Source organism: Herpailurus yagouaroundi, unplaced genomic scaffold (genome assembly GCF_014898765.1).
Source record: "Herpailurus yagouaroundi ecotype Mexico unplaced genomic scaffold, PumYag 67793, whole genome shotgun sequence".
NCBI classification, from domain to species: Eukaryota; Metazoa; Chordata; class Mammalia; order Carnivora; family Felidae; genus Herpailurus; species Herpailurus yagouaroundi.
The window spans coordinates 26,636,681-26,647,379 of NW_024420586.1; the positions used below are offsets into that span (position 1 = coordinate 26,636,681).

At 42.1% G+C, this 10,699-nt stretch overlaps 1 protein-coding gene across 1 annotated transcript in view; it reads left to right on the forward strand.

Moving 5' to 3' along the window:
- The first annotated feature begins 8,029 nt into the window (after window positions 1–8,029).
- The window catches only part of LOC121025948 (protein Shroom4-like), a 16,530-nt gene continuing 13,860 nt past the window's right edge, over window positions 8,030–10,699 (forward strand). Inside the window, exon 1 of the mRNA XM_040468762.1 lies at window positions 8,030–8,441. The gene's annotated coding sequence lies outside the window, so the exon portion shown is untranslated. The remainder of the gene's footprint in view (window positions 8,442–10,699) is intronic.

Here is a 10,699-nt window from a genome sequence, read left to right on the forward strand (position 1 = left end):
AAGTGTGTACTAGTTATCTAAGTTAATCATTCTTGGGTGCCTGGGTGGCTCAGTCGGTTAAGCATCCGACTTTGGCTCAGGTCATGATCTCATGGTCCATGAGTTTGAGTCCCTCGGTGGGCTCTGTGCTGACAGCTCAGAGCCTGGAGCCTGCTTCAAATTGTGTGTCTCCCTCTCTCTCTGCCCCTCTCCCACTCGCGCTCTGTCTCTGTCTCTCAAAAATAAAATAAACGTTAAAAAATTAATTATTCTCCATAATGATACCTACAATTCCAACATTAAAGAAAGAATGATTGCTTTCTCCAGTTCAGGGATGTTTCCAGTGCTCTATATTCTTAGAATAGCTTGAATCTATTCCTAGAATCTTTATAAAAAAAAACATTTCACTGTTTTCCTGTTTTCAACCCACTATCATATGGTTTTGATAATTGTCACTTTATGACAGGCTTTAAAATCTGATAGGGTAGGTCTACCATCATTTCCTTTTTAAATAAATGTATTCTTTGGCATTACTGCCTACTTGTTCTTCCAGATAAATTTCACTATGAATTTGGCAAGTTCTATAAAGTCCCACAGTGACTCTAATCAGTAGTGCATTACATCTATATATTAACTTAGGGAGTGTTATAATCATTGCTATATTTAGTCTTCCCAAATTGAAGCAGAGTACAGCTATGCATTTATTCAGGTCTTTATTTCTTCCATTAGAGTTTTATAATTTTCCTTGGATAAGTTTTGTGTGTCCAGGATTAAATTAATACCCAGATATTTAAATTCCCTTTGTCACGCTTTTGACAAATCCTTCCATGCCTCGGAAGACTGCATTCTTCTTAGATGCAAAGCCTTCCTGAAAAGTGTACTCTTCCTAATACAATGAGATTCAACTCTGAATTATCCATTTTCTTTCACTCAGCAAATAGTAAATGTGTACTAGATATTCTATACTCTGCTCATGGTGTGGTTTGATAAAAGGAAGGAAGAAAGCCCTAGGCTGAGAACTGAAACAACTGGGTAGTAGTCCAGTTTTGTCACGTACTTGCTTTATAATCCCAGAAGCAAAGGGCTTTGGAGTCAGATGCCTGTTTGACCTTGGGAAAAGGACTTTAATCTATCTGTAAGTTCCCTTGTCTGTAAAATTGGGTCAACAAATGGTAACTATCTTGTAGGGTCATGATAAATAATGAATAATGAAAGGGAAATGCTTATAACAGTGCCTGACACATAAGAAACACTTAATAAACGTTAGCTATTATACCTTTTGTTGTCGTTGCTAATAATAGTATAATATTACCTTTCCTGAGTCTCAGCTTCCTTCAGTGAAATGGGAAAAAATAAGGCTTAACTGCATAGGGTTGTTGTGAGGATTAACTGTAAATGTGGCCATGTGTATAAAAACACTCTACACACTTTAAAGCTCTGTGCCAAGTGGTAAAATGGAAAGGATCACAGGAAGCAATTGTAGGTACAGAAAACCAAAAGAGATAATCTGGAAAATACTTTCTTTTGGCTTTTAAATACATAGCTTATGTATATAGCTTTTTCTCCCAGCAGAGCTACTCACCGCCGGTTTTCCCTCCTGCTAATATTATAATGCATTTGCACTCTCTGCACACAAACCAAATAACAGTGGAGGGATACAACCAAGAGTGTAACTACCTGGAATTAAAATTCATTGCAGGCTTCCAAACAAAGACAGTGGCTCAAGAATTACATTTGATTTTCCCACCTACACCCATCATTCCAATTGAGACAGAAACGACATAAGAAATGTTAAAAATTTGTGTTGTGGTGGTTGGAGGGGAAGGTGAGCTGAAACTCCATCAAGATTTCTCTTCTTAAATGTCATCCCTGCCCTTGACCTTCTCATCTTCCCTGAGGTCATAAACTGTCATCCATCTTAAGAATCCATACTCTTTTTCCTTCCATTGACCTCTCTCTTCTGGTTTTAAATTTAAACGAGTCTCCCAGATCCTAACCAAACCTTCACTTAAACCAATGGTTCTCATCAGTAGCTGGAATCAGAATCACTTGCAGGGCTGTTAAAACACAGACTGTGGGCCCCATCCCAGTTTCTGATTCAGTAGGTCTGAGTGGGGCCTTGGAATTTTCATCCCTAACAAATTCAGAGGAGATACTGAGGGTGTTGGTCCTAGGAACACATTCTGAGAACCACCAACTTAAAACTCATTGCTCTAATTACCACCCCATTTATCCCCTTCCTTTCCCTGGCCAACTTTTTCTTTTAGAGCATTTTGAAGTGTTCAAATTCTTCCTTTAAAATGTTTTTCAAATCACATGGTCACCCTAACACATATTCATTGTATTAAAATTAATGAAAGGAAACTGAAACCTTCCTACAGTGCTAGTGGAAATGGGAAATGGTACAGCCACTTTGAAAAACAGGCTGTTCCTTGGAAAGTTAATAGAATTACCATATGGCCCCCAAATTCCACTCTTAAGTATGAGAGAACTGAAAACATGTCCACACAGAAACTTGTACATGAATGGTCATGGCAGCATTATTCACAACAGCTAAAAAGTGAAAATAACACAAATGTCCACTAAATAGATAAGTGGATATACATAAAAAGTGGTATATCCATACAGTGGACTATTATCTGGCAAAGAAAAGGCATGAAATACTGACACAGGCTACAACACAATGAACCATTATAGCACACGAAGTGAAAGAAGCCAGACACAAAAGCCTTCATATTGTATCATTCCATCTACTGGAAGTGTACAGTATAGGCAAATCCACGGGAACAGAAAGTAGATTTGTGGTTGCTTGAGGTTGATGGTGGGAATGGGGAGTGACTATAAATGGGCACAGGGAATCTTTGTAGGGATATGGATAGGTCTTAAAATTGGATTGTGGTGATGATTGCATAGCATCATAAATTTACCAAAGCTCACTGAATTCTACACTTAAAATAGGTGAATTTATGATGTGTAAAGTTGATGTGTAAGGTTCTATACATTTTTCTTCTATGAATACCCCTCACAGACCATCATGCCATCTACTTGCTATGCCCACTGCTTTACTAAGTTTGCTTTCTTGAAGGTCACTTGCGATTCCCAATTGTCAGAGCCAGTAGCGATTCTCTCTGTATCTTCTGTGATGGTGCACTGGCCAACCTCTTCTGCCACACCAGCTGCTTGCCCATTCAGTTTCCTTTACTGGTTCTTCTTCCTCATCCTACTCCCTGCCTGGATGATTGACAAACCTCCTGCAAAGAATCCACCTGTCTTCCTCACTAATTTCAAGTTCAACATATCTCAACTCAAGCTTATCTTCTGCACCAAGCTAGCTCCCCTCTCTCACCTGTCCCAGCTACTTCAATAACTTTCTCCAGGTCACCTGGGGCTCAGAGTGTTGTTGTTTTGCCCAGAGTTATTTTTGACTTATTTCCTTTCTTTCCCAAATTCCAGTCACCAGTTCTCTCTACTCTTCCCTCAAAACGTGTCACTTATTTGTAAGCAAATCATTTGAACAGACAATTCACTTGAGAAACAATGCAAATATTAAATAAACACACGAAAACATTTCAAACTAGAATAATCAAAGTAAGCCAATTAAAATTATAATAGGTGCCATTTATGCCCATTGCATTAGAAACATTTTCCACAGATGGCAAGATTTGGGGGAAACTGGTATCCTTATATATTGCTAATGGCAGTGTAAAATGTCTCCTGGGAAAACAATTTGGTGAAATCTATCAAGAACAAGAAGAATGTTCACATTGCTTCAACTAGTAATCACAACTCTAGATAATTATTTTAATGAGATAATTCACAATGAGAAAAAGGTTATAGCTACTCCAAATTTTTCTGCAGCATTACTTTATAATAGCAAGAAATTTGAAACAACCTAATTATCCAACAATTTGGGAATGATTAAGCAAATTACAGCACATTAAGCTGGTTAAATATGCAGCCATTAAAATTTATAACGATTGAGGAGGCCTGTATAGTAACATGAAAAATTGTTTGCCAAGTAATGCTTAGTGGGGAAAAAAAAGAAGCCGGACACACAAAAATCGCATCTACATAGTTTTTATATAACTATGCCAAAAAAATCTCCATACCTATAGATAAGAGCTGGTAGGGAAATAAAAACAATCAGGGTGTTTGGGTGGTAGGAATAAGGCTACTTTTTCTTCTGTTTTTAATTTTCTGTAATTTTGTTTCACAATAAACATCTCCGCACACACCCCCTCCAATATATCACACATATTTTTCTATCTCTTCTGCTTCATTCCTACTGCACCTCCACCTTCCCAATCCAAGGCCCTCCTCTTTCATGCATGGATCACTTACCCTAATTTTTCTTCCTTCAACCTATCTAGGCTACAAATGCAGTAAGGTTGCCTCAGTACCACATTTATCACATCATTTACCTGATCGATAACCTGCAGTATCTTTTGTATTTGTGATACTATATAGTTTTCAAGGCCTACCTATCTTGGTCCAATATTTCACTCTTCACCCCTTTCCTCTACTGTTACTGATGCTGCAGGTTATCGATCAGGTAAAGTTATCATTCTCTAATTGGAGAGCCCAAAGGTACCTCCTGACACATACAACAGCATTTGAGGGAGTCTTTATTTCCACTGCAACATTCCCTTTCTTATTCACTGCCCTTGGTTTCCTTTTAGCCAGGGATGGATCCTGAGATGGAGGTTGGAGAGGTGGATCCAGCATATTTACATGAAAGAGCTTGACCTGACTGTTCAGAGAGGTTAGGGAAGGTTGGAGGAGGTAGGGAATGTGGGGAGACAGAAGCATACCAAAGACCCTCCTATGTAAAATACCCACATTTCAGATGACTGAAACTTTGACTTTCCCAGACAAGAAAGCCACTGTTGTAAAAGTTGTCTTTAAAATTATATATACACATACACACACACACACACACACACACACACACACACACACACATTCTCCCTTGGTTTGGTCTGTAATAAGAAAGGGTCCCTGGATCACCAGGCCGCAAGGTCCCCCACTAGCAGTGGGGTGTGAGTGGACCTTAGTAGCTCTGTATCCTTCCATGGTGATCAAGCAGCTTTTCCCCTATTTTGTCAGATAAACAAGCCATGCATTGTTCTGTCCACCGGTCTGTACGCAGGCTTCCCTTCCTGCAGAGCTGGCCAGAAAAAGCTTGGACTCCTTCATGTGGGGCAAGTGGAATGTACTGTTCAGGGGGAGGCTGGAAGAACCACAGAAAGTAAACAAAACTAGTCAAGGACACTCTTTTGTGCTTCTCCTTATCTAAACACTTTCAAAAGAGGAAAGAGCCTGCAATAGCTTCTATCCCAGACCTCGGATTAAGCACAATCCCAAGCAACACAGGCCATGTTTTCCTTCTTGCCCTGGGTTGGGGCAAAGCCATGGTTCTCTTTCTCTGTGTGCCTCTAAGTATTGCTTAATGGGTCTGCTGGGAGCCAGAATCAGAGATGGGTAATGCTGTCAGAAGATACTGGGGCAAGAGCCCACTAAGGCACCCCATCCAGAATTTTTGCATCTCCCTCTCCTCATCTCTCACAAGTGTTTACCAGAGGACTCTTCTGGGAGCTAGCTTCTGGCTTATCTGCCACTTTCACCTTCATGTGCCCATCCTCATCTTGCATCCATGCCAAGTTCTTATTTTCTGAGTGCTTGGGAAAGAAGCAGTCATCTTTACCTTCCCCCCTTCCCCCAAATATAGGAGGTTATACTTGATAATGTAATCTGGAACTCAGCATTGATAAGTGAGAGGATTCCCCTTTTACCCTCACCCCAACCCCCAGCCTCTTTTCCAAATCCCAAATTAGCCACACTGTTAAGTGTTCCTATTTTATCTACCTTTGCCCAAGAATTTTTCAGGTATATTCCACCTGTGCCCACCTGCCTATCATATCACCTCATTTGGTAATTCTGCATCTCCTCCACCTGCCCCACCTGTACCTCAGGAAGTCCCATGAACATGCTTGCTCCTCTACTCATAATTTTCTCAGCCTCACCTGGCTACAGACAGGACCCAACTCCTATCAAACTCATTGTTCTTTATTTTTTTAGGATGTGGGGATCAGCAGATCTCATCAGGAAAGCACTGTTTTGCACTGGGTTGCTGAGTGAAAGGAGGAAGGTACTTGATAACCAGAAGATTAGGGAAGGCTGGGCACCCAGGCCTGAGGAATGACATGAGAAGAAACTGTTTATCCTCATGCTTTTTCAGACCAAGAATCATTCTTTAGTATACTGTTAATGGTACTGTATTCCCCAGTGTATTGTCAAAGGATGGTGATCACACCAGCAGCATCAGCATTACTGTAGAGCTTGTTAGAAAGTTAGATCTGGAGCCTGCTCTAGACCTGCTAAATCAGAATCTGCATTTTAGCAAGATCACAGGCGATTAATATGCCCATCAAAGTTTGAGAAGCTCATCTCTAGAGTATAGGTTTGGCTTTTGAACCTTCTTTTCTTCCTTTAAATGTTTTAATTAAGTTTTTATTTAATCCAAGGGTAGTTAACATACATCCTTATGTGAGCTTCAGATGTACAATGTAGTGATTCAACACTTCCATATGTCTTCCGGTGCTCATCCCAACAAGTGCATTCCTTAATCCTCATCTCCTGTTTAAACCATCCCCCCACCCACCTCCCCTCTGGTAACCATCTGTTTTGAACCTTCTTTAAATTAGTCCTTTCTCATTAATCTTCATTTGGAATGAAGAAGTCATTTTTCATGCTATTAACAGTACTTTGCCCATTGCTATTTTGTGTAGAAGATAATATTAACAGAAGGTACCATTTGTTGAATGCCTGCAGATGAGAAAATGAAGGCTCTGTGACATACCCAAGACCAAACAAGTAGTGAATGGTAAAGCTGAGACTATAAGCCATATTATACACCCATAAAATCCCCAAACTTTGCCCATACAGTACTAACTACCAAAGGAGGGCCTATGGGGTTACTTGGATGGCACCTGTCTTTTAGGGAGTAGACAAAAAGTCAACCCAGACTTCACTAGGTGGTACAGAGGAAAGAGAAGGGAAGGGGCCTCCAGGCATGATTTCCCCAGAGAGAAATGGCCTGAGCATACTTCTTGTCCTGAGGGAGCTCACATAAGCCTTCTTGGGCCAGAAATTGCTGGAATTAGGACCAGATGCCAAGGGAACCTGGAGTGGGGATCAGGAGTATTACAAAAGGAAACCCCCAACCCTAAATCCCTGAGAGAAATTAAACCCTGATGCCTGATTTTGGGCTTGGGATATACAACAAAATCATGTGGGGCCACTCTGGTTTCTGGCTATCACATAGGTCAGTGAGGACATCACTTGAAGCCCCAGCCTGGGGCCTAGGACTATTACATCATAATATGCTATAGCTGGAAGGGTTGTTTGTGACAATGGAGTCCAATGTTTTATTTTGCAGAGAGGAAACAGAAGCTCAGAGAATGGGAGTAAGTTGTCAGAGTTCAGAGAATTCATGGCAGGGCCAGGGATGCTGACTCCAAGCACCACCATCTCAGTTGCAAAATGAAGTTTTCTTTGGATCTTCCCAGGTGCCCATAGGAAGTACAGACCCTGTAAATATGACTGAGACTGGTTTGTAAGTCTGTATAGCTCAGCAGGACATTCACCTTGGAAAATCTCTAGGTCACTATCCCCCAGCTATGTAAAATAAGCTGTAGTACTTACTACTTGCTCTTCAGGACCTGGAGTCTGCTAGGCTTGGCTGCTCCAGGCTTTCCTTTTCTGGGGCCCAGAGGACCCACGGAGATGGCTGGGTGGGGTCAGCTCAGTTCAGGAAGCACAGGAATTCTTTTAAGTGTATGTGTCTGGGGTATTTTTCTCTCTTACTTACGTGTATTTTTAAAAATTCTTTTTAGACACTAGCTTTATCTTTCCCAAACATCATTTCCTTGCTCCTTTCCTGAGTTCTAGCAGTGGCTGGGGGCCCAGTTTCCTTATTGGCCCCTGAGCTGTGGAAGGGGGTGGGCCAGGGCTCAGAGGAGGCTGGAGTAGGGAACAGGGGGACTGTTTATGCTTCTGGAACTGCCTTTCATCCTTCCCTTTGCCACCAGGGTACTGGCTGGTTTCTGGAGCAGCGTCTTCACTCCTGTCCTGCTCTTGACACTGGCTTTCCTTCCTCTGGCTGTGGCTGCATCTGGGTCCAACGGTTGATGGCCATACCTTGCCTTCAATGCCACTCCTCTCTGTTCTTGGAATTGGGACCTGACTGTGCCTGAGCCCTTTGCATCGCACTCAGCAGCTTGGGCTGATGGCCCCTCATCTCAGGAAGTCTTAACAGGAAGGCAGATGGGTCTCACCTAAGGGAAGATCCAGCCTGCAGAAAGAAGCACTAGGAGCTGGCTGGACAGGTTGTTGAGCACCTGAGCTGGCTGGATACCCAGTTTTTCTCCTAAGCCATCTCCCCACCAGGAGCAACTTCCATGGTAGGTGCTGCTGGTAGCCATGGCTGCTGCCTCTCTTCCCCCTTCTGCTTTCTTTCTTCAGTATCCCTTTATCTTTGCTTTCTAAGAAAGGAACTTTGGAGTAATGAATGGTAAGGTATGTGTTCATGACAGTACCTGAGCCAGTCTTGGGAGAAAGGGCAGGCACTGATGCCATTCCTTCCATGGCTAGGCCTGGAGCTGCATGTTTGGTGGTTGGCATTTTCTCAACTCTCTGCTTCTTTCTCTTCATCACTCTTCCCCACTGCCCGAAGAAGGTATGGTTTAAACTCAAGGACCACCAAGACTTTCCCTTTCTGACTGCTTCTTGTAGAAACAGCTAGGAGAAGCCTCAGATATACAAGCTTGTTGAGTCAAGTCCCTCTTTGGGGAGGAGGAGTCCTGTGGTATCCTAGAAAGGGCTGGAGGTTCTGAGCCTCATCCTCATTATGTGTGCTCTTGGCAAAGCAATTTATCTGCGTTTCTGTTTCCTCATCTGTAAACTGAGGATAATAATAGCTCTTACTGATAAGGTTGGAGTGAGGACTGAATCAACTAATATATACAAAGTGCTTAGTGCCCGGCACATCTAAGTGGTCAATTAATGGTCCCTGTTCTGTTTTTGTAAAGTTCATGGTATGTCAGGTACTACACTGAGTGGTTTCACACACAGGGTTGCATTTAATCCAGGCTATAATTCGTGAGTAAGGGGTTCTCTTCATAGTTTTACAGACAAAGAACCTACAACTCAGAGAAGTGACTTGCCCAAGGTAACACAGCCAGGAGTGGAATGTCAGTGTAGACTGTCTCCAAGTCTAGGGATGTTTAGTAATAATACTAGACTGAGTATTAGACCCTATTGATAGTTTCCTCTCCTTTTCCAAACTAGGGCTAGAAGTCTCCAGCTCTGGCTACAGCTCCTCTGCTAGGATTTTCCTTCCCATAACTTGTGGTTTTCTCTCAGTGGTCCCAAATCCCTATTGCCTTGCTTCTGTCTCTTTGGGATTGTTTCCAACTCCTGGAGAGACCCTAGATAGTAGATGCCTTTGTTAGCTACATTTCAAATTGTGGCTGAGGAGTGGTGTAGCCAAACCTTGATAGCAGATAGACAAATCTGGTGGGAGTACTTTTGAGCAATCCAGAAGGACAAGTCTGAGCTGATAACCTTTATTATAGTACGTGCTATTTATTGACCACTTGTTATGTATCAGGCTCTGTCTCAGATGCTTTGAAAATATTATCCCTAATCCTCACCATAACCTAGCCAGGTAAGGATTATTGTTCCCTTTTTCAGATAAGAAAACCAAAGCTCAGATGGGTTAAGTGCCTTGCGTACAGTCACACATCCAAATTGGTAGAGTTAGGACATGAACCGAGATCCACCTCACTCATGTTTGTTTCCTTCCTTACTGGCCTGATACAGTTGGTGGGATGAGACTGTCATACATGAAATTATGATGTGCAATATAAAACATAATATTATTATAAGATAAATTGTGAGGACTAGATTACTAAGGGCAAGCACCCTGGAGGACATGGTACTTGAGCAGCACCTTAAAGAATAGGTGGGATGCAGACTGACAAAATTAGAGGGGGATTCCAGCTGAAGAGAATAGTCAGAGTAATAACTAAGATAGGCTGAGGGCTTACCAGACCTTGTTCTAAGCATTCGACATACATTGTCTCATGTGATCTTTACAACCCCACGAATTAGCTATTTTATCCCCATTTTAGAGCTCTGAGAAGTGAAGTCACCTGTGCAAAGTAATAGTCTCATAAGTGGGAGAGCTGGGATTCAAACCAAGGTGGTCCATCTACAGAGCCTGTGCTAGATTCTATTGGAGAACCAATGGCAAAAGTGCAAAGTTGCCTACAGGACATGACTGGAGCACAGATATGGGAGATTGGGCCAGGTGGGTAAAGATAGCTCATAGACAGCTTTGAACATCTCACCCGGTTTATATTTGATGCAGGACAGGGGAAGAAACATGGAGCCAGGGAAGATTCTTGAATAGGTGAGTGCCACAATTCAATTGGTGTTTGATGTGATATGACCCAAAAGCAATTACTGGAGATGGAACAATGAGAGACTGGCTGGCAGACTGACATGGTATTTTGGACATTATAGTGTTAAGGGCCTGGACTAGAACAGAAGGTGTTGGTGGTGGGTTCTGTGGAGAAGTGTAATTATGTAGAATAGAATCAATGAAAATGGAGAGAGAGAGAGAGAGAGAGAGAGAGAGAGAGAGAGAGAGAGAGAG